At 48.0% G+C, this 27229-nt stretch overlaps 1 long non-coding RNA gene across 9 annotated transcripts in view; it reads right to left on the bottom strand.

The window, feature by feature from the left end:
* Positions 1-27229, bottom strand: part of LOC309644262 — a 198106-nt gene that overhangs the window by 96512 nt on the left and 74365 nt on the right. For all 9 annotated transcript variants that reach the window (XR_014254311.1, XR_014254312.1, XR_014254313.1 and 6 more), the window contains exon 3: positions 16685-16865. This is a non-coding gene — a long non-coding RNA (uncharacterized lncRNA). The remainder of the gene's footprint in view (positions 1-16684; positions 16866-27229) is intronic.

Genomic DNA, 27229 nt, shown 5'->3' on the forward strand with positions numbered 1-27229 from the left:
TGTTTGTGGAATGAATAAAGAAATGAGTGGCTACATAGCTTGGGTAGGTGGAACCAGGTCAACTTCCAGGCCTCCCTGCAGATTTATGCCGCTCTCCTCCATCGAACTCCCTCCAGAATGACAAAGTGAGCAGGAAGCTTGGGGCCTCTCCATTCCAGTCCCGGGCTGGATCTAAAACAGCCCAAACTTAAAAAAATAAAATCAGATTCCATAGCTGGGCTACCATGTTGCTTCTGTTAGGCCCAGATGCCTGGCATGTAGGGGTCCTGATGGGACCTCGCCCAGAGGGAGGGCGGGGGGCACTGGCCCATGGGTTCCACCTGGACAAGCTCATTCATGTCTCTGCTCCACAGGCACTGACCAGGTGCTGAGCTGGGATCTCACATGTGGTGCCTGCCCTCAAGCTGCATCTAGGCTTTCCAGAAAGACAATCAAAGAACCATACTAGTGAACTGTGCTCAGACCCTGTGGAGAGTGAGAGGATCTGGGGGCCACAGCTCTACTGCAGACGTCAGGGACAAGGAGGTCGGGCGTGGGCTGAGAGAGGGGCTGACCGGCATGGGCGTGCCAGGGAGCAGCATGTGTCAAGGCACAGAGGGAAGAGAGCGCCTACGTGGGCCTGGGTCACACCGGGAGTTCACTGGGCCTGCATCAGAAAGTTCAGGGAGGGGAGATGCTGGAGAAGGGGCTGGAGGAGGGATGGCCCAGGTCACTGGGGGGCAAGGTCACTGGGGGGCAAGCCCTGGCTCCTCAGGTGGACCCGAGGAGCCAGGGCTTTATTGGGTAGGCAGTGGGGAGCCCGCCAGGGCTTTTAAAAGGGAAAGGGAAAAGACATAGGCAGCTTTGCATTTTAGAAAGCTCAAACTACCAGAAATTTGCAAAAGCCCTGGTGGGAGGTAAGCGTGGACAAGTTGGGAGCCTGTGGCTGTCACCCAGGCGAGCACTGATGGCTGGGACTTGGGGCTACAGGGTTAGAGGTGAAAGGGCAGATGTGAGAGGCATTTAGGAGGGAGTGGGAGAGCCTTGCGACGAACTGACATGAGGGAACGAGGGCAAGGGTGCTGTCGAGGATGACCCCAAGGTTCTGGTCTGCTCAGCTGAGTGCAGGTGGGCAGGCAGGAATCCAGGGGGAGAGGATGATGTATCAGCCTTAGCCATGTATCTGGGGGCTGTTAGGGATGTGGGTCTGGAGGGGAAGATGCTGGCCTGGAGCTCTGGAATTGTCTAAACCCAGACCTGGGTGTTGCCCAAGGAGAGGACCAGGCAGGAAGATTGAGTTGAGGGACAGAGGAGGGCGAAAGGCAGAGCTGGCCCTCCCTCTCGGCCAAATCAAATCCTAGCATCCTCTGAGATCCACTTCATGTCCTCCCACCCCATCCTATGTGTGCGACACAGCATGTGGCAAAGACAGGAGGGAGGAAAGGAACTTGCACCAAGCCCGAGGGGCGGGATTAGGATGGGTGGAGGGCCTTGGATGGGGGAGCAAAGGTGCAGAGGTAGGATAAGGGGCCATGTTCCAGAACTGTAAGGGTCTCCCCAGCCCGGGCCTGGCCAAGGTTCCTGGGAGCCAGATGCTTAGAATGACCTCCCTTTGTTGGAGGAGAACAGACCCCAGCCTACTCAGATGCAGTGGCCAGATGCTATGGGGGGCAGCCCTTCCTCGGGGGGCTGTTAGCCCAAGGCCTGCTGGGTCCAAGCCAGGGAGCTGGATCTCTGGTCTCTTGTTTCTCTCCACGTGGAGTCTCCAGGGGCCGGGCACAGAGGTGACAGGGAGAAGTACGTGTCCGGAAACAGGGACCTTGAGCTGAGCATCGTTTCCCACTCCTTGTCCTTTCTGTGGTGTCGAAGAGAGGATTTTACTTCTTCGCATTCTACAGGCTGCGCCCTAGCTTGTCCCAGCCAAGGGGGCCATGGTCCTCAGGGATCTGTCACCAGCCCTTAGCTTCTCTCCCTGAGCCACTCCAGAGAGGTCAGGCGAGGCCTAGGACCCCAGCTGGCTCCCCACTCCCTCTCTCCTCCCAGACCCCAGTGCAATCCCACCTTTTATCTGGTCTCCCCCTCTTCAGCCAGGCACTCCCGGAAGAAGGCCCTGAGGCCAGGGCTGTGAAGAATTCACATGGCAGCTGACACGGCCAGCTCACCTCCCTTGGCTCTCCTCATGATGCCGCTGTTGCCAGTGGCCGGCTGCTAGCGGTCCACCCGGTCCCACAGGCCTGTGCCCAGCCAACCTCAGATGCCAGCAGATGGCCCATCCTCTTTGGTACCCTTGCCCATCCCCATCCATCTCTCCCTCATTTCTCTTTCTGATATTCCTTCCCCCTCCCCGCTCCTCAGCCTGTGTGTGTATATGGGGCAGGGGGAGTGCCCCGAGCCTCGATTCTGGCCAGTGAGACCTGCCCATCGAGGTGGAAATCATTGCAGTAATTAACAAGCCTCCCGGGCGGCGCTGGTGGCGGTGGAGAGGCGAGGAGACAACTAGGGCCGCTGAATCGTCTGGTGAGCCCCCTGCCTCCCACCCCTGACAAAGGCCAGTGCTCCCCAAGCCATGCTTGGGGCCAGAACAGAGAACGAGCCCCTTGTCCTTTGGAGGTGTCACAAAGCCTGGGATCCAGCGCATCCCTTGGGGCAAGAGAAATGGAGGCTCAGGGCGTCCAGTGGGGAGGGCCAACTCCCAGGCCAGAAATGGGTTTAGCCAGGGAGGTGGGCGCTCCAGAGATGCCCCTAGGGGCCTGCTGAGTCACCACCATCCCTTTCAAGGCACTGGTCTCCCACCCAAGATCCTCCCTTGGACAGCTGGGTGGGGGGGGCCTGAAAGGGCCTAAACCACACAGTCTGAAGGAGCTGGAGATGGGAAACCAGCTGGCCCCCATCCTGCTTCCTCTGGAGCCACTCTGTCCTCAGCCCAGGCCTCCAGGTGTGGCCTGTCTCCCCCTTCTTAAGGCTCTAGCAACAGATTTCAAAAGTGGGAGCTCCCCGCACCCAACTCAACTGCCCCCTCCCAGCGGTGGAATTAAGCACAGGAGAGTCATCTTCAAAACCTCTTCGTCACCATGAGGCTGGCACCAAGGTCGCGTGGGCTCTGCCACCCACCACGCCAAGCAGGACTTTGGGCTGGGCCAGGAGAAAGGAGGGGGCAGTAAATATTTATTGCTTTCGATTGAGATAAGCTAAAGTGATGTGCGTGACAGCTTTTCCTCTGGCTCTGCTGGTGTGCCGTGGGGTCTTCCTGCTTTGGGCCTCAGTTTCCTTCTCTGTAAAATGAGGATTTGGGGTGAGATCTGTGGTTTTCAAACTCTGCTCTCACAGCCCAAGCATTCTATAGGAAAGAATCAGGGCTAGAGCAACTCTGGTCTTATCAGTTGCGGACTGGGCTTCACCCCTAAGATTTCACGTGCGGAATGAGCTCACAGCTGAGAAACGTTTGATCACCTCTGGGTACCTGTTTCTGTCCCAGCTTGAAGCTTCCAGGGACCGGCAGCACTACATCCACTGCAGGAGGGCCCGGGCTGCCTGGGGAGAGAGGAAGGACCCCAGAAGGATGAACCAAAGGGACTTACTCCTCAAACCTTAGGTTGGGTACAGTACTGGACACATAAATACATATATATGTCCAGGACACAGAGGGACGAGGCTGGCTCAGGAGGGTCAGGGCAGACCCAGAGGACAATGTGTACCCATGTTCACTCATACATGCTTATGTGCACACACACAGGCCTACACACAGTTGACCCCTGCAGCCCTGCCTCCACGGCAAGGCTCCAGCTGGAGGAATTTCCTTCTGTCTCCCTCTGAACCCCGCCCCACTCCCACTTACCTCCTCTTCGGACTCTTCAAGCTGACCTGGCTGAGCTCTGTCTGGAGATGAGGAAAATGTCTCTATCTGTTTTTCAAATATTTGGGGCTTGCTAAAGACCCACACATTTTTTTTTTTAAAGTGTGTATAATTTGAGGGCAATCTGATCCATATGTTTCTGATTCTCTTGCACTTAAATCATCAAAATATTGATTTTTAAGAGCCATTTGATGTCTAAGGAACCTTTTTAATAAGCTTTTAAAACTCTTTAAACCCAGAGACTGGAGCCGGTGCCAGAGCCCGGGCTGGCTGCTGGCTGGTCGCAGCCCCTCCCCTGGGTTGTGATTACTTGGAGCCGAGTCTCACGCCCCCGCTGCAGGCCTCACCTCTGCCTGGACTCCCTGCCTCCCCCAGAACTAGCCAGGGGTTCCAGCTCCAGCTTCTTGCTATCCTGACAGAGGGGCTCGCCCCCCTTTCTTTTCACAGACCTCACTAATATTTCCTCAAAGCACCATTAAGACACAAACCAAGAGGAGCAAATAGGATTTTTAATTTTTAAAGCCTGCATAATATTTTGCTGTAGAACTATGCTACAATTTATTTAACCAATCCCTATTGAAGAACATTTAGGTCATTTCCAGTTGTACACCTTACTGCACACTTCTGATTATTTCCTTTGGATACGTTTCTAGAAGTAAAAATACTGGGTCAAAGAGTATGCACGCCCTTAATGCTCTTTCCGCACATGTTGCCACATCATTTTTCCGAAAGATCACACCAATTTATGCTTCCACAGGTCTCCCCTCCTGTGCTCTTGTGAGGAACGCTCATTTTTATTCAAACAATGCTGTCCCATTTGAACACAGAGAAGCTCTCTCACACAGCACAGGTCCAAGGAGGCTCTAAAACCAGAAAGCCTGCGTTTGAATTCCAGTTCTGCTATTTACTAATTGGAAAAGTTACTTATTCTGTCTGTGCCTGTTTTCCCAACTATAATTTGGGGATACTAATGGCACCACCACATATGTTTATCATGGGGATTAAATGAAATAATGTATATAAACTTAAATAACTTAGTGTCTGATGCATAGTTGGTGGTGAATAAATGATGGCTAATATTATTACTATACCTTAGCTATTCCTTCAACCCAGAATGCCCTTCTCTTTCTCACCTGTATTTTTTTTTGAATTTTTGAATTTTATTTTATTTATTTTTTTATACAGCAGGTTCTTATTAGTTACCTATTCTATACATATTATTGTACATATGGCAATCCCAATCTCCCAATTCATCACACCACCCCACCACCCCACCACTTTCCCCCCTGGGTGTCCATACATTTGTTCTCTACATCTGTGTCTCAATTTCTGCCCTGCAAACCGGTTCATCTGTACCATTTTTCTAGGTTCCACATATATGCGTTAATATGCGATATTTGTTTTTCTCTTTCTGACTTACTTCACTCTGTATGACAGTCTCTAGATCCATCCACGTCTCTACAAATGACCCAATATCGTTCCTTTTTATGGCTGAGTAATATTCCATTGTATATATGTACCACATCTTCCTTATCCATTTGTCTGTTGATGGGCATTTAGGTTGCTTCCATGACCTGGCTATTGTAAATAGTGCTGCAATGAACATTGGGGTGCATGTGTCTTTTTGAATTACGGTTTTCTCTGGGTATATGCCCAGTAGTGGGATTGCTGGGTCGTATGGTAGTTCTATTTTTAGTTTTTTAAGGAAACTCCATACTGTTCTCCATAGTGGCTGTATCACTTTACATTCCCACCAACAGTGCAAGAGGGTTCCCTTTTCTCCACACCCTCTCCAGCATTTGTTGTTTGTAGATTTTCTGATGATGCCCATTCTAACTGGTGTGTCTTTCTCACCTTTTTGATGCCCTTTTTTCCCCCCACTCACCTTTTTGATTCACTCACTACCCGGGTCATTACTTATCTCTACAGTTAGCTAAGTTCCATTTCAATTCAAATCAATGCAATTCCATCCCAAGAATTCTGGCATTGTGCAAGCCAGGGCCTGGGGAGCTGGGCAGACACATAAAATAGACCATCTCTGAGGTACAGGCAAAGATGTGCTCTTTGAGATTTAGAGTGGCCCCCACCGCAGCACACTCCATTCCTCATGCTTTGATCTCCTATAACACTTTGTGTCCATAAGGTCATTATGAAAGAGACTATGTACCGCTCTCCATCACAACTTAACTGTGTGTGTGTTTGCATGTGCATGCATGTTCTTGTACACACGTGTTTGCATGTGTGTGTTTCTGTGGGCACGTGTGTGGGTGTGCATGCTTGTGTGTGCTTAGAGTTTAAGTTTCTGAGGTGCAAAGATAACATGGTGAGTTTCCTCTGACTTTTCCACAGATCTTACCCAAGGCCAGGCACAAAGCAGCTATTCAAGAAACACACGAATGAATGAATGAATGAACAAACGAACGAACGAACTAACGAAGGAACGAACCATAAACCCTAAGCTGGCGCTCAGGCTGAGGATCTGGGAAGAGGGTTCCATTGGGAGTCAGGAGTTCTGCATTTGAAACGCAACAGGTCCTGTGTGACGTGGGCAGGACCTGCCTCTCCTGTTCCTCCGTGTTCATCCCTGACAATTGCAGGGATGGGATTAGATGGTTCTTCCCGGTTCTGAGGACACCCTGAAGCCTCCATTCCCCAACAGGCTCTGTTCCCAATTGCCAGCCGCACTCAGTCCCTCCAGACGCAGACTTCATCAGACCCAAGAAGGCCCCAGTCCAGCTTGGGGAGGGCATCCTGCTCCCCTGCCTCATGGGGCTCAAGGATATTTTGTCTAAATTCTCCAGGAACAGAGAAAAAGCACAGAGGCTTTTGCTAAAACCCAATGAGCAGGTCTCTCTGAGGACAGGGATTAAGTCTGTCTCTGCTGATCTCCCCTCTAGTCGACTCCCCTGTCTGGGAACCAGCTTCGGATTCTCTGGGGTTTATCCTCCCTCATATGGTTCCACTCCCCTTGTGTTACCCTTGTGCCATTTTCAACCATCCCTTTGGAGCACCTCTGCAAAGAATAGATCCCCAAAGAGCAAAGCAAATTTTGGTCCAGGCTGGTTCGAAATGAAGTCCCTCTTCCTTCAATAATTGCAGTTTGGGAAAGAAACGAGACCCTCCTGACTCCCTGGCCTGGGGTAACTCTGCCAGACCTCTCACCAGACCTAAAAGACCATCTCTACTGGCGAGGAAGGGGACAGTCTCAAGGGGCCCAGCTTCCCTTCATCCCAGACCAGGACATTTCAGGCTCTGACGGAGCTGCTGGTGATGGGCTGGTGGGTTGACTCTTACAGGATTATCTGGATTTGGAAGGGTCTCTCAGGGGTCAGCAAGTCTGGGAGGATCGAGCCTAACTCCACACAGAAGAGGTAGGCAGAGGGGTCTCTGTCTCTGAGTGACCCCTTCTGTCTCAGAACTGCCTCTGCTCAGGGAAAGAGGCCTGATGCCTCTCAAGGGTCTTACTCTCCCCCACCCACCCTTACCTCCCAGATATCACTTTTGGGCTATAAGGTGCTACTTCTGTTGACAACACAACAGGAATGTGAGCTTTATGTAAAGAGTGGAGGATGCTTTTGAATAATTTATGTGATATTTTTAATCCAAGTTTTAAAAATCCTAATGTTCCAAAAAAGAGGAAACACTGATGCTTCAATATTCAAACTGAACAATCTTTTACTTAAAAAAAATAAAGCCTTGGAGTTCATAACCAATTGGCAGTCTCTCAGAAAGCCCCTTTAAAAAAATTTTTTTTTGGCCGTGCAGTATGCAGGATCTTAGTTCCCCGATCAGGGATTGAACCCAGGCCCACGGCAGTGGACGTGCCAAGTCCTAACCACTGGACCGCCAGGGAATTCCCAGAAAGCCCATTTTTAATGACCTTGATTCTGACTCACCTTACTTAGAATATATGACTTTTATGCCCCTCTTTTGTGTACACACACACACACACACACACACACACACACACACACACGCAACACACTTGCTCTGTGATCCTGGGCAAGTTTCTCAATATCTCTGGGTCTCAGTTTACTAATTTATAAAATAAACATAATTTACATAATAAAAGATTGGATAACTATGTCCAAGTTCCCTACCAACTCTTGAATTCTGTGATATCAAGGGAATTCTGAGCATGCAAACTTACTGCAGCAGCTGTATAGCAAGGAAACAATTTTGCCCTGGATAATCCTCAGGGCATCCCTCCAGCCATGGGCTATGGATGGGGCAGAGCTGGGTGAACTAGTGAGGGAGACAAAATACTGCTCATGCTTTCAAGAAACACCTCTGTGAGCTACCCGAGGGCAACACCACATCTGCCTTGCTCACTGCTGAACTGCTGTCACCTAGCACAGGCTCCTGTACATAACAGCTACCCAAAACAGTCATTGAATAAACAAGGGAATTAACTAACTAATCAATTAAGGCATGCATGCTGTGTCTCTTCCAGGATTCAAATAACTCTTTTCCCCCAAATGCAAAAGTTTTTGTCACTAGAACACCTAACATGAATTTTTTTCAGAGGATTCTAGACCAGATATTGGTAAATGTGTAAGATATTAAAACAGATCCAAAATAATTCCTATGAAAAGCCTCCTCCCCCAAATGTAACCTGTGATGATACAAGCAAACTGAGTTTTATTGACCCACTGCACCCAGGTAGAATGTTGCAGAGAGAATCCTGAAACGATGTCTCATTAGGAGAAGTGAGGCCATGGCTTTCATTTTTCTAGTAGAAGGTGGATATCAGAAGTGGAACCAGTATTTGGACTGATTATTTTCTTAAGGCAAAGGTCGGTTCAAGTGAGGTGAGGTGATGAGTGAAGAACAAAGTGTTACAGAAATCCAGACATGCTGTGGTGATAATTGCATAATTGATGGGAGAGGGGTACTGGTTCTTATCCTCCAGACCCTCCCCTTATGGCCATTCTGTGGCCAAACCACAGGGTCAGCCACAAAAGCAGCCTCTACATCACTGTCAGGATGCTAGGTGACATTATCATCTCAGAAACAACAGTTTGGAGTTGGACAAATCTGGCCTCCCTGTTCCATTCATCAGGTGATGAGTTGTTGGATCATATGATGTGATTATACTTGTTCACCCACAGTCAAGGCTCCGGAGAGTCTACACTTGGCAACCACCATGGACATGGAGATGAAAAGGGTGATGTTTAGGCTTTGTGGAATCCCAGGTTAAAAATCATGTCCTAGAGTCCATTCGGGTTTACCTCAGAGAGAAAGGTGGCCATCTCCTTCAGTTTCAAAATAGATTGTTATACCTAGTCAGTAATATTTATCCAGGTGTAACACAAAATGTTGGCAATGGCACAGCTAGCTAATAGAAAATATAAAGCTATTTGATTGTCCATTTCCACTGGACCAAAGAATTCAGATTTGTCCAATGAACCTCAAAAGCTATGGAAGGTCTTCCCTGGTGGCACAGTGGTTGAGAATCTGCCTGCTGATGCAGGGAACACGGGTTCGAGCCCTGGTCTGGGAAGATCCCACATGCCGCGGAGCAACTAGGCCCGTGAGCCACAACTACTGAGCCTGCGCGTCTGGAGCCTGTGCTCCGCAACAAGAGAGGCCGCGACAGTGACAGGCCCGCGCACCATGATGAAGAGTGGCCCCCGCTCGCCGCAACTAGAGAAAGCCCTCACACAGAAACGAAGACCCAACACAGCCAAAAATAAATAAATAAATTAATTAATTAAAAAAAAAAAAAGCTATGGAAAATTATTTATAACATCAACTAAGGTTAATAGTACATTTCTGTCTTTCTTTTTCAGTGATATAGCCCTTATTATAGAAATCACCATTTGGATGGTACACATAAAAAGTGAATCAATATTTCTTCCAGGTAGTTTTCTAGAATAGCTTATGTGACTTCATTTTGTAAGTTCCTGGAGGCATGCTTCAGTGAGACATGTTCCACAGAAGGTGTTGGGATCTTAAATACCTAAGCATTTCTAAGAAGTTAAGGCTTGATTTCCACACAAAAAAATAGTCCTCTAGTGGGGCATAGACTGTGTTGAGGATGTAGGTGCCTAATGATAGAGCTGGATAATCTCTTGACACCTCTTATGGATAGAACCAAAATAATAATAATAATAGGACTTCCCTGGTGGTGCAGTGGTTAAGAATCCGCCTGCCAATGCAGAGGACACAGGTTCGATCCCTGGTCCGGGAAGATCCCACATGCCGCGGAGCAACTAAACCCGTGTGCCACAACTACTGAGCCCGCGTGCCACAACTACTGAAGCCCGTACACACCTAGAGCCCATGCTCCACAACAAGAGAAGCTGCCGCAATGAGAAGCCCACGCACTGCAACGAAGAGTAGCTCCCGCTCGCTGCAACTAGAGAAATCCCGTGCACAGCAATGAAGACCCAACGCAGCCAAAAATAAATAAATAAATTTATAAAAATGATAATAACAATAATAAACATGATAATGACCAAAGACATTTTCTAAATAAAACTTATGCTATGGAGAAGCAGCTATACTATCAGCAAACTATTGCCACAAAATAGCAAAGTAGAAAGAAATAGGCAAAAATTAAAGGAAGAGTGTTAGACAAAGGAGAGTGTGTTAATTTGTGACTTTCCGCATCTGAGCCATCTTATTCTGAAGATCTGGAAGCACGTCTGTTTCATGCTGTCTTCTGCTTAACATGAAGGTCTCAGGTTAGAGTCTCCTTCTGAAGATCTTCTGCTTCTGGGGGATCCTTAAGCATCCCCACTGGGAAATTATTGTTCGTGATGGCCTTCCAGTTGCCAGGGGTGATTTGTGTTTCTTTAATTGGGAAGCATACATCCAAAAATCAAACCCTTGGAGTTTTACTGCTCTCCTAGGTATTAGCAGTAACTGATAATGTCTTTTTCCATCAGGGTCCAAGGGCTGCGTTTCTATGATGTTTCTTCCAAAAACGAAGTTTTAGTTTGTGCAGGCATGGAGTAGGAGGACGTTAATAATAAAACTGGCCTATTGTATTGACCCCTTGCAGTATTTGGCTATTGCTGCTCCTAACAGGGTAGAGTCAAGGATTGGAGGTGATAGTCCTAGATGCTTGGGGAGGCCTGTTACTAACTTATTAGGAGACAGTTGATGTACTCTCAAAGCAGTTCATCTTACTGTCATTAAGGCCAAGGGCAGGACTTTGGACCAGGGAAATTCAGTTGTTTCTGAAAGCTGGGCTAAGTTTAATTTGAAAATTCCATTCATCCTTCTACTTTGCCTGAAGACTGGGGGTGGTATGGACAGAGGAATTTTAAGTAAGCAGCACTGTCTTCTTGCAGAACTCTTTAATGATCATCTTAGTAATATGAGGATACTCATTACTACAGCAGTAGACGGGACCCCTCCAGTAGGAAACGCAAAACTGAATGGCTTGTTCTGATGCTCTTCAACAAGGAAAGGTTTCAACAAATCTAAATACAAACATGCCCCCAAAGCCAACAACAAACAAAAACAAAAACAGCAGGACATATTCATATTCCATTAAAAGGGATAATTGTATGACATTCATTTGGAAGTTTTCTAATGGGCCTTGAGGTCTTGATTCCCAGGCATGCCCCACCTTTACTGTTTTGCCAAGATTATGTTGTTGGCAGGTGAGGTATGCACTAGAGCAGGGTTCAATAAACTATAACCCACAGGCCAATTCTGGCCCATGGACCTTTTTTGTAAATAAGGTTTTGCTGGGACACAGTCATGCCTATCTGGACCATCTGTCACTGCTTTTGCACCCCAATGGCAGAACTGAAGAGTTGCAACAGAAACCGTGTGTCCCACAGAGCCTAAAACATTGACTATTTGGCCCTTTACAGAAAAAGTTTCTTGATTCCTGGTCTAAGGCTCCATTATGATGGGCCATTTGGGTCATATTGTAAGTAAGTTCCCCAACCTGGCCACTGTAATTCCAGACTGTTCTTGGAGGGGTTCTGCCATATTGTAAAATATGCACAAGAATTTGGGTTACAATGAGAATCCTACAAAGAGTGGGCCTCCAGCCTAGTGGAGAAGCAGACTTGGACTGAGATGACCCCATGTAAGTTAATAACAGTTGGACAAATGAGTTGCTTCTGCACCTCCTGTCTCGGGCTCCCAACCAGAGGGGAGCTATCTCCAGCTGCAGTCCCTCAGCAAAAGAAGTTTTTGGAAATTTTGTCTCACACATCTACCCTCTGGGACACAAACTCAGGATGGAGGCAAACATTTTCAGACAGAGAGCCAAGCTGAAGTTCATCCTCTGAAGGTCACCAACCAAGCAAGACCTTAAACTGGTTGGTCCTTGGGGCTGGTTTTGGCCATTGACTTATTGGTACTCATCTGCTGACAATGCTATGGCCATTTTTTCCCCTTAGAGACAAAGAAAGTTTAGGACTAAACAGGACAAGACAAAGGTGAGATCAGATGAATAATGTCTAAATTGGAGAAAACCCTTGTTCAGTTAGAGAAAGTTGTTCTGATAGAAGGAAAACTGACTTTTATTGACTTAGTGCAGCACGGGAGAACACTATACTGACAATTCTTAAATGACATCTTGTTAGGAGAAATGAATGCATTTTATTTTACTCCTCCTTGTGGGGCTCAGAAGCTCCTAGAGCAGGATATCAGAATAGGACACACGCTTAGACTGGTTAATTTCTTAAGGCGAGGGTCAGTGTATAAAAGGCAAGGTTCTAAGCAAAAAAAGGAAGTCTTGTACTAGTCACCAGGTCTTCTGATGTTGCTACTGCACAACTGATGCGAACTTCTGGTTCTTACCAGAAGTTTGGGCAATGCCCAAATGGGGAAAAAAGCAAGCTGAGGATGGGGATAGGAATCGAATTGGCCCAGAGACATGGTTTGCAACCTGGTCAGAAGACCTTAAATACTAAGCCAAAGAATGTGGACTGCATCCTATGGGCAAAGGGACATTTCAGGCCAGGAAGTAATGTGACAGACCCAGTGCTGTGGGAAGATTACTTTGACATCTGTGATGGAGATGATTAAGAGGGAGGAGACCCTGGAAGCAGCAAACTGAGGCCTGAGCAGCTTCAGAGCTTTCAGAGAGAGGCTCACACCCTCTGGGTTTGATTCCTGGCTCAGTTGCTCTGCTAAGACTGAGCAAATCCTGCTGTGGAAGACTGCTGGTTGCCTCCCAATATCCACTTCCCCCTCTCTCCTTTCTAAAAAAATCTTGAGTTTGTCTGGGGCAGCAAAATTCCCTGTTAAAAATATTCACCTCCTCCAAATCTAGCTGAAGATGTCCATATTTCTGGCCAATGAGGCATACAAAGAATTTTATAGTGGGGCTTCTGGATAAAAAGACATTGATCCAGCCAGCACAAATTTTTTCCTTACCCACTTCTTCCAGCCTGGAACTCAGTTGTGAAGCCTGGAAGTGGTGCAGCCATTTGTGACCATGAGGATAAAAGCTACAAGTCAAGGATGGCAGAGCAGGAAGATAGCAGAAGTCTTGATTCTTAATGACTTTCTTGAAAAGCTGTACCAACCTGGACTGCCTATCTCTAGACTTCCTATTATGTAAGAAAAATAACTGTGTAACTTGTTTAAGGTTTATCTTAAGCAGCCCAATGTAATTCCTAACTGATATACATGGCTACCCTGAATGCCTCACTTTCTCCCTCTTTTCATGATCTCACAGCCTGGCACAGGAATGGATTATCCATCTACCACGTGCTTTTCAGAAGCTGCCCACAAGAACAGCTGAAGAGGCCCTCCGTCTTATACTGCCCCCTTGGTCCCAACTCAGCCTTGCAGGGCCTCCCTAGCTTGCCTGGATCCTCCAGAGACCAGAAGGCAATGCCAGCTGGGACAGCCCCAGGAGACCAGATCTCCAGCTGTGAATCCAAGGCAAGAGTCCTAGACCAGCAGTCAGAAGTCTTGGGATGCCGGACCACCTCTGCTACTAATCAGGACATGACCTTGACCCAGTCACTCCCAATTCCCTTGGGCCTCAGTCACCCTATCTTTGGAATGTGGGGACCGAGCTAGGTCAAAGTTTTCAAAGTATGCATCCATTAGTTTGCATTTAACTGTAAATAATAAAAGCAAGCAAAAAACGAACGGCAAAAATCAAAAACAGAAAGATAGTGTATTCAAACAGGCTTAAACAATAAAGAAAGTTATCATCTGATAAAGTCCAGAGACAGGACCACTCCAGGGCTGGTATGGTCAGCTGCCCACCAATGTCGTCAGGCACTCTGCAGTTCTCCATGGATTAGCTTTGTCCTTGATCTGGCTTCCTTCAGGGGCACAGGATGGCTACCACAGTACCAGGCAGCACAACCAACGCACACCCCGAGCCAAGAATGAAGTGAATCCATCTTTCTTGTGTTTGAGTTTTAGGAGCAAGAAGTTTTTCCCACAAGGCCCTATCAGACTTCCTTTTACCGCTCATTGGCCAGAAGTGCCTCTTTCCAACCAATCACAGAAAAGGAAAGATGGGATCGCCATCTGGTCTGAACATATTCTGGAGAGCCAACCATGACCAGTACAGAAAGGGAGCCCTCCCCTCTAAAGAAATACCACATGACCCCATGACACAGAGCAGATAAAAGCAGAGGCCCTTGGAATGAAGTTAGGAATGGGAAGAAGGCTAGCTCCACTCCTACTGTCCTCAAAGTCCCAGTCACAGAACCCTGGAGCCTTTAACACCAGTTTGAAAGCCACTGGGCTTGATCTCTAAGGCAGCTTCTCACTCCAGCACCCCATGGGTCTCTGCTTCTATGATTAATGGCTCTAGCAGAATGGGGTCAATAAGAAAGGGGAAACTACCCACATCCCCTGAGGTCACCCTGAAGATGGGGCCAGTCAAAGGGCCTGGGGCTTCTTCTAGCCTGGCTACAGCTAGGAAAACTCTATGGAGTGTGTTGTACACTCATCATAGTGACACACATTCATACAACCTTTTCCAGTTTGCAGGCACACATAATCTCATCCAGTCTAAGAAGCCGCCCTATAAGTAGTGTATGGCACAGATGGCTCTAAACTAGAGCCACAGAGGTGGGGAAACCGAGGCATAAAACAAGGAGGCCTTGGCTCACAAAGCCAGGGTCTGGAAGAGCCTAGCTGGAACCATAGGCTGCCAGTTTGGCCTAAGGGTGAGTGACGCTCCTGGGAAATTGAGGATACAAGGAAGAAAGACATAGGCATGACAGCAAGGCCCCAGATCACGGAGGCACAGGCTTGCTGGCTGGGTGATTGGGTCTCTCAGTCTCCCTGAGCCCCACTCCCCTCAGGGTCACTGGGAGGACGGGGGGAGCCCTGTGAAGGGTTGTTTAAAAGAGCTGTGGGATCTTCCAGGCTGAGGCTGCAGACAGCTTGGGGAGGACAAGCTCTGTTTCCTTACTTCAGACTATACCTGAAGGAAGACTGGGCCCAAACCACAGACTGCCACCCTGAGCCTGGCCACCACCTCCTCCCGGGCCCAGCACCTCCCCCACTCCCTGGAGGCAGGCGGCTGCTAAGGGCGCTCCCCACAAGCTGGTTCATTAAAGATTTGCTCTGTCGAGCAGCAATCAAAATAAACAGACCAGCCTGAAAGCCAGGGAACTAAAAACCAATTAAGAGGGAATGGAGATGGAAGGAGGGGTGGGAGCAGGGGGGGAAAAGAGGCCGGGGCTTTCCAAAGACTCAGTTCCCATGGCAGCCAGCTTCCAAAATAGTCTGGGAATGAAAAATAATGAAAACCACAGCGGAGAGAAAAGCGATCCTGGCAGGAGAGTCCCGACCTCGGGACTGGCTAAATCCCCTTGCTCCTGGCTCCCGGAGGGCGCCTTGGTGGGTCAGAGCACCGGTGACCTGTCCCTCCTCCCCCACCGCCCACCCGTTCCTCTTTCCCTCTCAAGGCTGTGAATGGTGCAGACCCTCGCAGGCCCTGCTGCCAAGGCCCCAGGGTGAGGGAGCCACAGTCAACACCTGCCTCACGGGGAAACGACGATGGAGGCGGGGAAGGCTAGGGACAAGACCGGAAGGGGAAGTTCAGGGCACCAGGAGGTCTGCCAGCCTGGTTTCAGAGGGCTTCCTGGAGGAAGTGACATTCAGACTGAGATCTGAAGTAAGAGCTGGCCAAGAAATGAACAGAAGGAAGAGCGCCTCAGGAAGAGAGAAGAGGAACAGAAAAGGCCTGGGAGTGGAGGAGCGGGAGAGAGAAACACCAGAAGTTGGGTAGGGCTGACAATTACTGAGCTGGGCATGCTCTGTGGCAAGCTGAGTGCTTTTTATGCACTGAATCCTGAGTGGTAAGAACCCCAGCAGGCTGTGACTCCCTGATTTTGTAAAGGTGGTGGAGCCGGGATCCCAGCCCACATCTGTGGACACTACACCTGCCCTCTTTCCCCTCTGCCTGGAGCCGGGCCTTCCGGGGAGCCCCCAGTTCCCTGCCCCTTCCCCTACCCGGGTGACAGGGGAGCCCTGCGTGGCGTTTCTAGCGTCACTTCCTAATGAGATCTCCGAGGAGGCCCCTCAGCCCACCAGGAGGCATCACCAGGGGCATCACCGTGTAACCAGCTCCAGACCCCCTTGTGGTCTGGTTTCTGTTTCATTGGTGAGGCAACAGGAAAGCTGAGATCCTATTAAGCTGACTTGCAGTTGCCAAAAAGGAATAACGGCCAAAATTAAGTTAACCCTTTCACACCCCCTTGCTTCCTGAGCCACAGAAATAAGAGCCCTGAACCATATTACCATCAAGGGAAGCAACACCTCAGCCCCAGGGGAATGGGTTCCCAGGCCCAGAGGGACACCTGGCCTCCCCAGGAGGCCGGACCGGTCGGGAGCCTGTTCTGCACCAGCGTAAGCAACGGTGTGATAACGGGCAGTGCCCTGCCCGCCAGCACTTACTCAGCGGACGGGCTCCTAGTTGGGAAGCAGGACTGCGCTGACTGGATCTGGGTCCTCCAAACAGGAAGGGGCAAGGTGAAAGCTGTGGAGTTCAGTGGCAGCTCTGAGGCTCTGACTTTTCACTCTCTTTCCAAGAAGCCAAGCCAGCACCAAGTGGGAGCCCACTGGAAACGCGGTGCACCTGAGAAGGCAAAAGCACAGCCGTCAGATCCCAACTTAGTGTCCTCTGAAGTCTCTGAGCGGGACAAGGGGAACGTGGGCCAAGGAAAGAGCACTGGACTCAATGTCCAGAAAGCTGGCTTTGAGCACAGTACCTGTCCTGTCCTCGTGGTGAATGAAGCATAGACTTTGTAATCAGGGGCCCCCAGGCATCAACCTTAGTTCCACCATCTGGTAGCTGTGTGATCATGGGCAAATGACTCCTCCTGAGCCTTGGTCTCCTCAACAGTAAATGGGCACAATAATACTGACCCCGTAGGGAGGGTCTCTATAAGGGTGACAAAAGGTGCCAGAGTGCCCAGTGTAAGCTGGGGGTGGAGTAGGAACTCACAAGCATTCCTTCCTCCCCTAAGCCTCAGCTTCACCAACTGTAAAATGGGGTACCAACTCGCCTAGGTTAAGTGTGCAAAGCACTCAGAAAACTGCAAAGGCCTATGGATTCGTGCAAGGGGCCTCTGGCTGGGGAAGATGCTGAATTACTCCCTTTCCAGCCCACACTACCCTCAGCAGTTCTCTCACCTGCCATCAGCCGTAAGGCCTTCCTTACCCTGCATAGCCCCTTCCTGGGTGGCCTTGAGGAGTCTCTGCGGCCACAGAGTTAAAAGAACATTTATGGGGCAAACATGAGAAACTCACAGCAAGTATAAGAAATTGGGATTATGATGCGCCCCCACTCTCTGGCTTCCCACTTATTTTTGAAGGAGATGAGGCCCAGGCACAGAAGGTGGCCCTCCTGAAGTCACAGCTTGTAAGTGCCTGGGTTTGGAACCCCAGGGCTGTCCCACTCCGAGGCCAGTGCTCCTGCCCCATCCACACCCCCAGTTCACTGGCTCAATGACTCCCAGGCCTGAGGGGCCCGTCCAGGGCCAGCACAAGGAGCCTCCTGAGACCTGGGGTGGGTCCCTCCTCCTGTGGGTGCTAAGAGTGGTCACCCTTCTGCCAACGGGAGAGAGTGACATGCTGAGTTACCGCCGGCTTCCTCGCTGGCCGAGGGCTGCCCGGAAGGAGCCCACAACGTGATGGGAAGGACAGCCTGCCCGGGAGGTAGTGACACTCAGCCCTGGGTTTGAATCTGCACTCAGCTGTGCACACTTGCACAACCCTGAACCTCTCTGGCTCTCAGTCACCTCAGCAGTACATCTGCAAATCCAGGAAAAACGCGCCCCATCTCACAGGCTGTGGGAAGATTGGAATGAGATGACTGACAGGTGTTGAAAACCGGCAAACCTTGTTGTCTTTCGTAATTAGCACATTCATTATTTGTTTGTGTTTCTAAGCAGCAGATTCACTAAGTGGGTTAAACAGCTTCTCACTCCCCACTCCTTGGGCCTCCCCATCCTGTTGACACTAGCCCTGCTTTGTGCGCCAACAGTGAGAAGATGAACCCATGCCCGAGTCAGAACAGCCTGGGGGAGCAGAGTCGACTGCTTATCTCAAGTGCTGGCTGTGCTGACCCTGAGACAAACTGAGCCGTGAGAAGCCAAGTGTGGTTCCTCCATCTGACTCTCATAAATTAATAAGACGACGCGTCAGGTCCATAGCCACCTGACACATTTGTGTGGGGCACGGGGCTCGCCCTTTACAGATAGAATCCTAGGAGCATCACGTCACAGCCCTGTGATGGAGCAGTGACTGACTTATTTCCTCCCTTCCTCCCTCCCTCCCCCACTTCCTTCCTTCCCTCAGATTTCCACCTTTGATCCCTAAAGCCACATTTCCAGGCAGTCCCAGGGCTGTGCCAGGGGAGGAGGGACTGCTGGCCTCAGGGCCCCCATCCTGGGCAGGCAGGAAGGGCCCAGCCATCTGAGAGGACCCAGGGGAACTGACCCAGTCAGAGCAGCAAAGGGAACAGAGCAGGGGCAGAGATCTGGGGCTCAGAGAAGGCGTTTGCTTGGAGATTTGGGGCACCAGGCCAAGCAGGGAAGCCCTTCTGCCTGGATGTCCCTGAAGGAACGTTTCCCAACCAGCCCCACAGATCCACACCTCTAAAGCTAATGCCAGAGGCTCCCACAGCAAGGCCTGGGCACCAGAGGCACACAGTCAGGGAGTATCAAACCAAACCAACCAGGCAGTCAGATGAAAAGGCAGCCTCCTCCAACATCAGAGGAAAGCAGGGGAAGCCCCCAGACAGCTGGGCCAGGTCTTGAGGAAGAAGCAGGGAGTCAGAGAAGAGCCCAGAGCAGCTGAGAGGGGGGCTCTGGCCCCGAGAAGCTGGATTCAGGGGCTGAGGGGAAGCCCCTCATCCTGGGGGGCTCTGAGGAACGCATGTGCCCTAGGCTCTAGGTGGCTGCACTCCCATGTCCCCGGGGGCCACAGAGAGATATGCTCAGCTCCCCTGGGCTCAAGGGGACCCTGTGTTTCTCACGGGTCATCCATTCAACCCTCACAGCCAACCCCATGAGGCAGGAATCATCATGCCCAGTTAAATCTAAAGAATCTGCAGCTCAGAGAGGTTAAGTAACTCACTCTGAGTCACACAGTGTCCTTGTCAGGTTCATCTGGCCGCAAAGACCCTACATACTTACTGTTTGACGGGATAAAATCATTAACCAGTGATTGTTCCCAGCCTCCCTCTTCCCCTCTCCTGCTAAAGGGACTCCGACTGACCCACCTCCTGGCCTCTCCTTCCCACCCTTGAAGTCATCCCTGCCGGGGAAGGTGGTACCCTGGGCCTTTGAAAAGCAGAAATTGGAAGAAAAGGGGAAAGGAGAGAAAGGTCCGAGAGGCACTGCGTGGCTTTGAGGTGGAATTATGGGGAGAGGAGAAAGCTGTGTCCTGGCAAGGCGCAGAGGTGGAGAGATGTGTGGGCTCAGAAGTATCTGCTTTCATCACTGAGAAATCCAAGGACAGAACTGAAGTTCTAGTGACATCATGTTTGGCTTCTGAACTCTGTTCTCTTGAACCAACACCACTGAGGCTGGCCCCCATGAATCACAGATGTGGAAGCATCTCATTTGTAAGGAGAGAGGAGGAAAGGAAAGGGAATTGGGACTGAGGCAAGGCAGAGACCAGCCTCCTCTCACAGCATCTTTGCTTTCCTTTGTGTGGTGTTCTCCTCTGTGCACTCACCACTTGCTTTGTTCACTTTTAGTTTCTGCTCCGGTATGACTTCGGTTAGCACACAGCCCACCATGGCCACCTGCAGCATCTCCTCAGTGCTTTTCTAGAATGATGACAATTCTGTTTGCGTTCCCACTGTGAACTATTTCATTGTACTCATGTTTCCTGGTTCAAAAATCATTTTCCCACAATTAGGTTTCTTTTTGAAGGTTTTATTTATCTTTAAAGCTTAACCTTCAGCTGTTCTTTTTTTTAAAAATTTATTTATTTTATTTATTTATTTTTGGCTGTGTTGGGTCTTCATTGCTGTGCGCGGGCTTTCTCTAGTTGCGGTGAACGAGGTGCCACTCCTTGCTGCGGTGCACGGGTTTCTCATTGTGGTGGCTTCTCTTGTTGCAGAGCGGCTCTAGGCACACAGACTTCAGTAGTTGTGGCTCGCGGGCTCTAGAGCACAGGCTCAGTAGTTGTGGCGCACGGGCTTAGTTGCTCCACGGCATATGGGATCTTCCCAGACCAGGGCTCGAACCCGTGTCCCCTGCATTGGCAGGCGGATTCTTAACCACTGCGCCACCAGGGAAGCCCTTTTCAGCGGTTCTTGATGCTTCATTGTGGTCTCATGTTTTGTAGCTCCATTGTCTAGTCTAGGGCTTGTGAATCTACTGAACTGTATGTTGATCCTTCAAGAATTCACAAATATAACTGGTTTATTGAAGAGTCTCAACTTAGTGGGAAATAAACACAAAAATGGTTTTATGTCTTCTATCCACCCCTATCTATACTATGACAAATTCCTTTTCTCATTGGTTAAAGGCTCCCTTAACTATAACTTGGTCCAACCCAACTATAACTTGGTCCAACCCATACATTTTAGTCTCCTTGAGTTTCCAGGACAATCTGGTTCTGTTCATCAAGACGCATTTCTGCTTATTGGTTTGTTTCTTCTCCTCCCTTTCCCAGGAGAGGCCAGAGCTGTAGCCCCAGTTAGTTGCAACGGAGAAGGGATCTGATCTGATCTTCACACACTTTCCCCCACCTCCTCCTAGGTCCAGGTCATCCAGTGTTTGGGACAAAGAGAAGGAGGTGGAAAAGGGCACACATCTTCTAACTCAGTCAGGCTGAAGTCCTCTCCAGGTTGGTTGCCTCTGCTAATTATTTAGTGAAGCCAAATGACCTCTGGTGCCCCCAGTGCGGCAGGCATCCACGGGCTGGCTCTCCCATGGGATGCATGTCTGGGCTTTTCAGAAGGGCAGGAAAGAAGCAAAGGGCCATTTGCTGCTGGTACTTCTCACTCAGCAGGCAGCCTGCTGCAGGGGAAGGAGGGGGCAGGCGGTGGTGGTGAAGGGGGGTGGTTGGTGGGGAGGAGATAGGAGGAAGGGAGAAAGGGGAAGACAGGAGGGGGTAACAGTAAAGAACTCAAGACCAGCTGCCTTATCCTTATCCGGCATCCACTAAACCCACAGGAAGCTCGGGAACCCTGGCTTTGCCAAATAGCGGGAGAGCCGCTACTCCCTCTCCACTCTGCCAGCCAGCCCTCTCTCCTGCTCGCGTCACGCAGGGGCAGACCAGAAATTCCCTTCTCCCATTCTGTGGGCCCCTTCAACATATAAAAAGGCTTTTGCAAGCACCTCCAAAAGATTTTTTTTTTTAACTTTCTGAAAAGAGATTTAAATGTGGGCAAATGATTTTTGAACCATTTTGAACCATCCAGGAGACATAGATAATGGGTCCTTGAAGAAAGGATCTCTTGCATAGAGAACAGACTTGTGGCCGCCAAGGGGGGGTGGGTGAGGGATGGACTGGGAGTTTGGGATTAGAAGATGCAAACTATTATATATAGAATGAATAAACAACAAAGTCCTACTGTATAGCACAGGGAACTATATTCGATATCCTGTGATAAACCATAATGGAAAAGAATGTATATATATGTATAACTGAATCACTTTGCTGTGCAGCAGAAATTAACACAACATTGTAAATCAACTATACTTCAATTAAAAAAAAAAAAGTAATGGGCCTCTTGGTGTCCCCCTATTTTGGCTTTAAGAAAGAGAAAGATTGATACAGCCACTATGGAGAACAGTATGGAGGTTCCTTAAAAAACTACAAATAGAACTACCATACGACCCAGCAATCCCACTACTGGGCATATACCCTGAGAAAACCATAGGTCAAAAAGAGTCATGTACCAAAATGTTCATTGCAGCTCTATTTACAATAGCCAGGACATGGAAGCAACCTAAGTGTCCATCATCGGATGAATGGATAAAGAAGATGTGGCACATATATACAATGGAATATTACTCAGCCATAAAAAGAAATGAAATGGAGGTATTTGTAATGAGGTGGATGGAGTTAGAGTCTGTCATACAGAGTGAAGTAAGTCAGAAAGAGAAAAACAAATACAGTATGCTAACACATATATATGGAATCTAAGGGAAAAAAAAAAAAAGGCCATGAAGAACCTAGTGGCAGGATGGGAATAAAGACACAGACCTACTAGAGAATGGACTTGAGGATATGGGGAGGGGGAGGGGTGAGATGTGACAGGATGAGAGAGTGTCATGGACGTGTGTACACTACCAAGTGTGAAATAGATGGCTAGTGGGAAGCAGCCACATAGCACAGGGAGATCAGCACGGTGCTTTGTGACCGCCTGGGGGGGTGGGATGGGGAGGGTGGGAGGGAGGGAGATGCGGGAGGGAGGAGATATGGGAACGTGTGTATATCTGTAGCTGATTCACTTTGTTATGGAGCAGAAGCTAACACACCATTGTGAAGCAATTATACTGCAATAAAGATGTTTAAAAAATAAAAATAAAAAAAAAAAAAGAAAGAGAAAGGACTCCCTTTCCCTCTCCATTGGAAGGGGAAGAATAGCCTCTCCCTTTATGAGAGCTGCGTGGTTCCCCCAAAGCCACCAACTCCCAGCTTTCTCCCAGTCCTCTTCTACCAATCGAGCGGTTGGGACTTCCACCCAGGGGCCCAGGCAACTGCAGGAGTTCCATCTGTACCAGGTGAATGTGCCTGCATACAGGAAATGGTGCGCGAGACAAGACTGCCAACCAAGTTGCAGAGCGGATGGCTTTGCCCAAGGAGGTATGCGCTGAATCCCGTTGGCATTTTAAACTGGCAGGCCAATTATTTGTTTCTGTCTGGACAGAATGTGCCTTCATGAGGGGCTGTGGATAACTGTGATCACATGAAACTGTCAGACAAGCTCATCTGGACAACCTAGGGGCAGGTCAGAGTGAATTATCGTGCTTCACAGTACTTTTGAAGAAAGGCAGCTTTACTGCTTTTATGTAGATACAGTAATGGGAACCAGGTGTGACCAGGAGAGGTCCTTGAGAAACTGCTTCAAGGACCAGCTAAGAATGAGTTGTAGCCAGCAAAGCAGTTGTCTATATGTGAATGATGTGACTTTAAATGTCTTGTTTGAATGTCTCTCCTAACATCGTTGTCTATCATTTTGTACTTCCATGAAGAAAGGCTGGCTAAGCAAAGGTTAACTTCTTCCCAGCAACATCCAAATTATTCCAAACCTCAGATGACCACCTCCCCAAAATCAAAGATGTTTGCCTGAGTTGGCAGCTCATGAGGAAGCCTGCGTTTCACAACAGGAAGAGGAGTTTAGCCAAAATTTCCACATGAGACAACCTTGATCCCAGCCCTAACCCATCTCAAAACGAGTATCTCCAGACTTGGGTGCTTAGTAATACGAGATGAACTGAGCTGAGTTGAAATATCAAGAGGAGAAAGAGGGAAAGCTGAAGGCTCCCCTATGGGACCGGACCTGGACCAGATCCAGAAAAAGGTATTGAAATCGTGAATCATTCGATTCAGTGACTACTGTGTATCTGATTCTTTTTGGGGGGATGCTCTGATGAACAAGCCATGGTCCATGTCCTCCAGGAAAATTGCATCTTGTAGTTGAGAAGGGACATCCGTAACAACAGTGGCACAAGGCAAAGTGAAGGAAACGCAACAGGACAGAAATAAACAGCATTCCACAGTGGCGCAGAAGAACCACAAGAGGCCCTATGAAGGAGAAAACTTTTGAGGTCAGCTTTAAAGCTAAGTTTTTATTTTAAAAAAACTAAACTGATAACGGACACATAAATGAGTATAATTAGAGCACAGTTATTTGAAGAACAGTTTGGCAATATCTCCTACAGTTGAGGATATGCATTCCATCACCCAGCAATTACGCATCCAGGTATATATGGTAGAAAACTCTCACACATGGGCTAGAGGAGACACACACAAAGATATTCAATACCACTTTTCTATGTAATGTCAAAAAACTAGAAATGACCTAAATGTCCACTAATAGATACAAGGATGAATAAATGGAGGTATATTCATACAATGGAAAACTATACAGAGGTTGAAGTGAATGTTCTAGAGCTTCATGTATCAATATGGAAAAATCAGAAAATTTTGTTCAAAGTATTTAAGGATATCTCTGATCAATCATTAGTCGGTCACTAGGCTGACCCAGCAGAGACTTCAATGGCTGCATATACATGAAATACAGCTTTTATAGAATTAGTACTGCAAAGTCACTAAGCAAGCCAATGGCAACGGCAAACAACAAACCCTTCAAGGAAAGGAGAATCTGATTTCCAGACTTGCCATGTTACATCATCTACGCCTAGACACATCATAGCCAAACTGTCAAAAGATAAGAAGAGAATCTTGAACACAGCAAGAGAAAAAACAAACAAACAAAACTCATCATATACAAGAGACTGTCAATCAATAATTTTCTATCCAGCAGGACTATCCTTCAGAACTGAAGGAGAAATTAAGACATTCCCAGATAAACAAATACAACAGAAGTCACAATAAATGTACATGAGCCAACCTAGCCAGAGATTGTTAAATTGGATGTTTTTAATCTAGCTATACGCTATGTACAAGAGACACACTAAAATATATGGACCCAGAAAGTGTGAAGTAAAGGGATGAAATTAAAATATAACAAAAAATAATCACTGAAAGAAAGCTGGTATAGTAATATCAATATCAGATAAAATAGATTTTAAGGCAAAAGGCATAATTAGGAATAAAGAGGATCAATATGTAATAATGAAAGGAAATTCACTGGGAAAGATATAATATTTTTTAATGTGTAGACACCTAACAACATGACTTCAAAATATATAAAGTTTGACAGAATTACAAAAAAGGAACCAACGTTTCTACAATCATAGCAGATCTCTCTATAACTGAGAGAGCAAAGAGATACTTTTAGTAATGATTTAAATTAACAACCTTAACCTAATGGACAAATATAGAACACTTCACTCAGTCATTATATTATTCATTTTTTTCTTGGAATACTTATAAAGACTGACCGTGTATTATGCACAAACTAGAAATTAGAAATTGACAGCAAGAAATAACTTTTAAGACATTATTTTGTAAATTGATAAACACATTCCTAAATATCTCAAGTGCTAAAGAAGAAATTATAATGGAAATGAGAAAATCTTCAGAACCTAGCAATAATGAAAATAACGACATTTCTAAATTTCTTGATGCATCTACAGGGATGTTAGAGAGAAAATCTGCATTTTCACTTATGGCTTATGTAAGAAAAGTAAAGGCTACGACTTAGAGTTAATTGTCCAGCTCAAGTTAAGGAGGAGGGAAACAACAAAGTAAACCCAAATAATGTAGAAGGAAAGAAATAATAAGGATGAGGACAGAGATGAATGAAATAGAAAATGGACATAGCAAGCATCAATAAAACCAAAAACCTGGTTCTCTGAAAAGACTGATAAAGTAGACAAATCTCTGGCAAAGCCGATCAATGTAAAAAGAGTGAAGGTACAAATGAACACTGGTGGAGCCAAGCTGCCACATCAACCATGAACACCCATCTTGAGAATGTTACGTACTTTCTGTTAAAATAGCTTTCTATCTTGTTTAAGCCATTGTCACTTTGAATGTCTGTTTCTTGCAATCAAACCTAATCCTAACCAACACAGAGGGCTCATCCAGGCCTGGGCTGAATCTGGGTATCCCAACTAGGCTGGCAGGATGGAGGATGGTGGGAGACAGTGACCAGGCAAAGGAGAGGTGGCAGGTGAGGCGGTAGCCAAGTTGGGTTGAGGTGGCAGCTGGGACAGTGGCCGGCAGGACAAGTGGTAACCACAGTATGTGGCAGACTGCCAAGCCTGCTTCCAATAGCCTCCTGGCTTCCCAGGTGAGCTCACCCCTGAGCTGACTCTTGGGGCCCAGACCTACTGGGCAGGTCTGGTTCCTCTGGAACAGGGGCCATATACCAGACTTTTACTTGCAAGTCTCAGGAAGCCCGACTCAAATTGGTTTAAACAATAAAGACAATGCATTCACTCATTTAGCTTAGTTCAAGTCAATGGCTCAAACTACGATTCCAAAGACCCACCACGCTGGCCCCACATGGTCCCATGCTACCCACCCTCCAACAGCTCCAGATTCTTCTCTGCTGAGAGGAAAATAGCTTCAGCAGTCTCAGACCTCCCATCCATACCCCACACCATCCAGGGAGAAAGATTTCCTTTCCTAGGACCTCCCTTAGTCTAGTGATTAGTGCTCTCTCATTGGCCAAAATTAGGTCACGTGCCTTTCTCTAAGCCAATCAACTTGCTGATTGACTTCAGCCAGTCAGGACCCAGCACTGGAGCTGCTGCTAAGCAGAGTGACCAGGACAATTTACTGAGCCACCAGGACAATTTACTGAGCCTTGCTCTGCTCCTGTTTCATAGAGGATGTTAATAATACCTAACTTGTAGTGTTTTCAGACATTATAAATAAAATCAGAATTTAGCCAGCACAGTGCACGGTACTCTCTGCATTTGATCAATGGTAGCCATTAATAGATATTAGCACTGGGACTTCCCTGGTGGTCCAGAGGTCAAGACTCTGTGCTCCCAATGCACGGGGCCCGGGTTCGATTCCTGGTCAGGGAACTAGATCTGCATGCCGCAACTAAAGGTCCCACACTCGGCAATGAAGATCCCGTGTGCCGCAACTAAGACCCAGCACAGCCAAATAAATAAATTAATTAAAAAAACCCAAAAAGCTATTAGCACTAATACTAAAAACTGGGGCTCCATTCTCAAACCTGGGGTGAGAAAGTTGGACTGGGGCTTTCAGTTTGAAATTAATGTCAGTCTGGGGCTTGTTCCTGAGAAGAGGGAGTGGTACCAACACTAAACTTGACCCCCAGCCCTAGAAGGTAAACTGAGGCAGTATGCCCATAGTACAGCTGAA

Source organism: Balaenoptera physalus, assembly GCF_965194825.1.
Source record: "Balaenoptera physalus genome assembly, chromosome: 15".
In the NCBI taxonomy this organism is placed as follows: domain Eukaryota; kingdom Metazoa; phylum Chordata; class Mammalia; order Artiodactyla; family Balaenopteridae; genus Balaenoptera; species Balaenoptera physalus.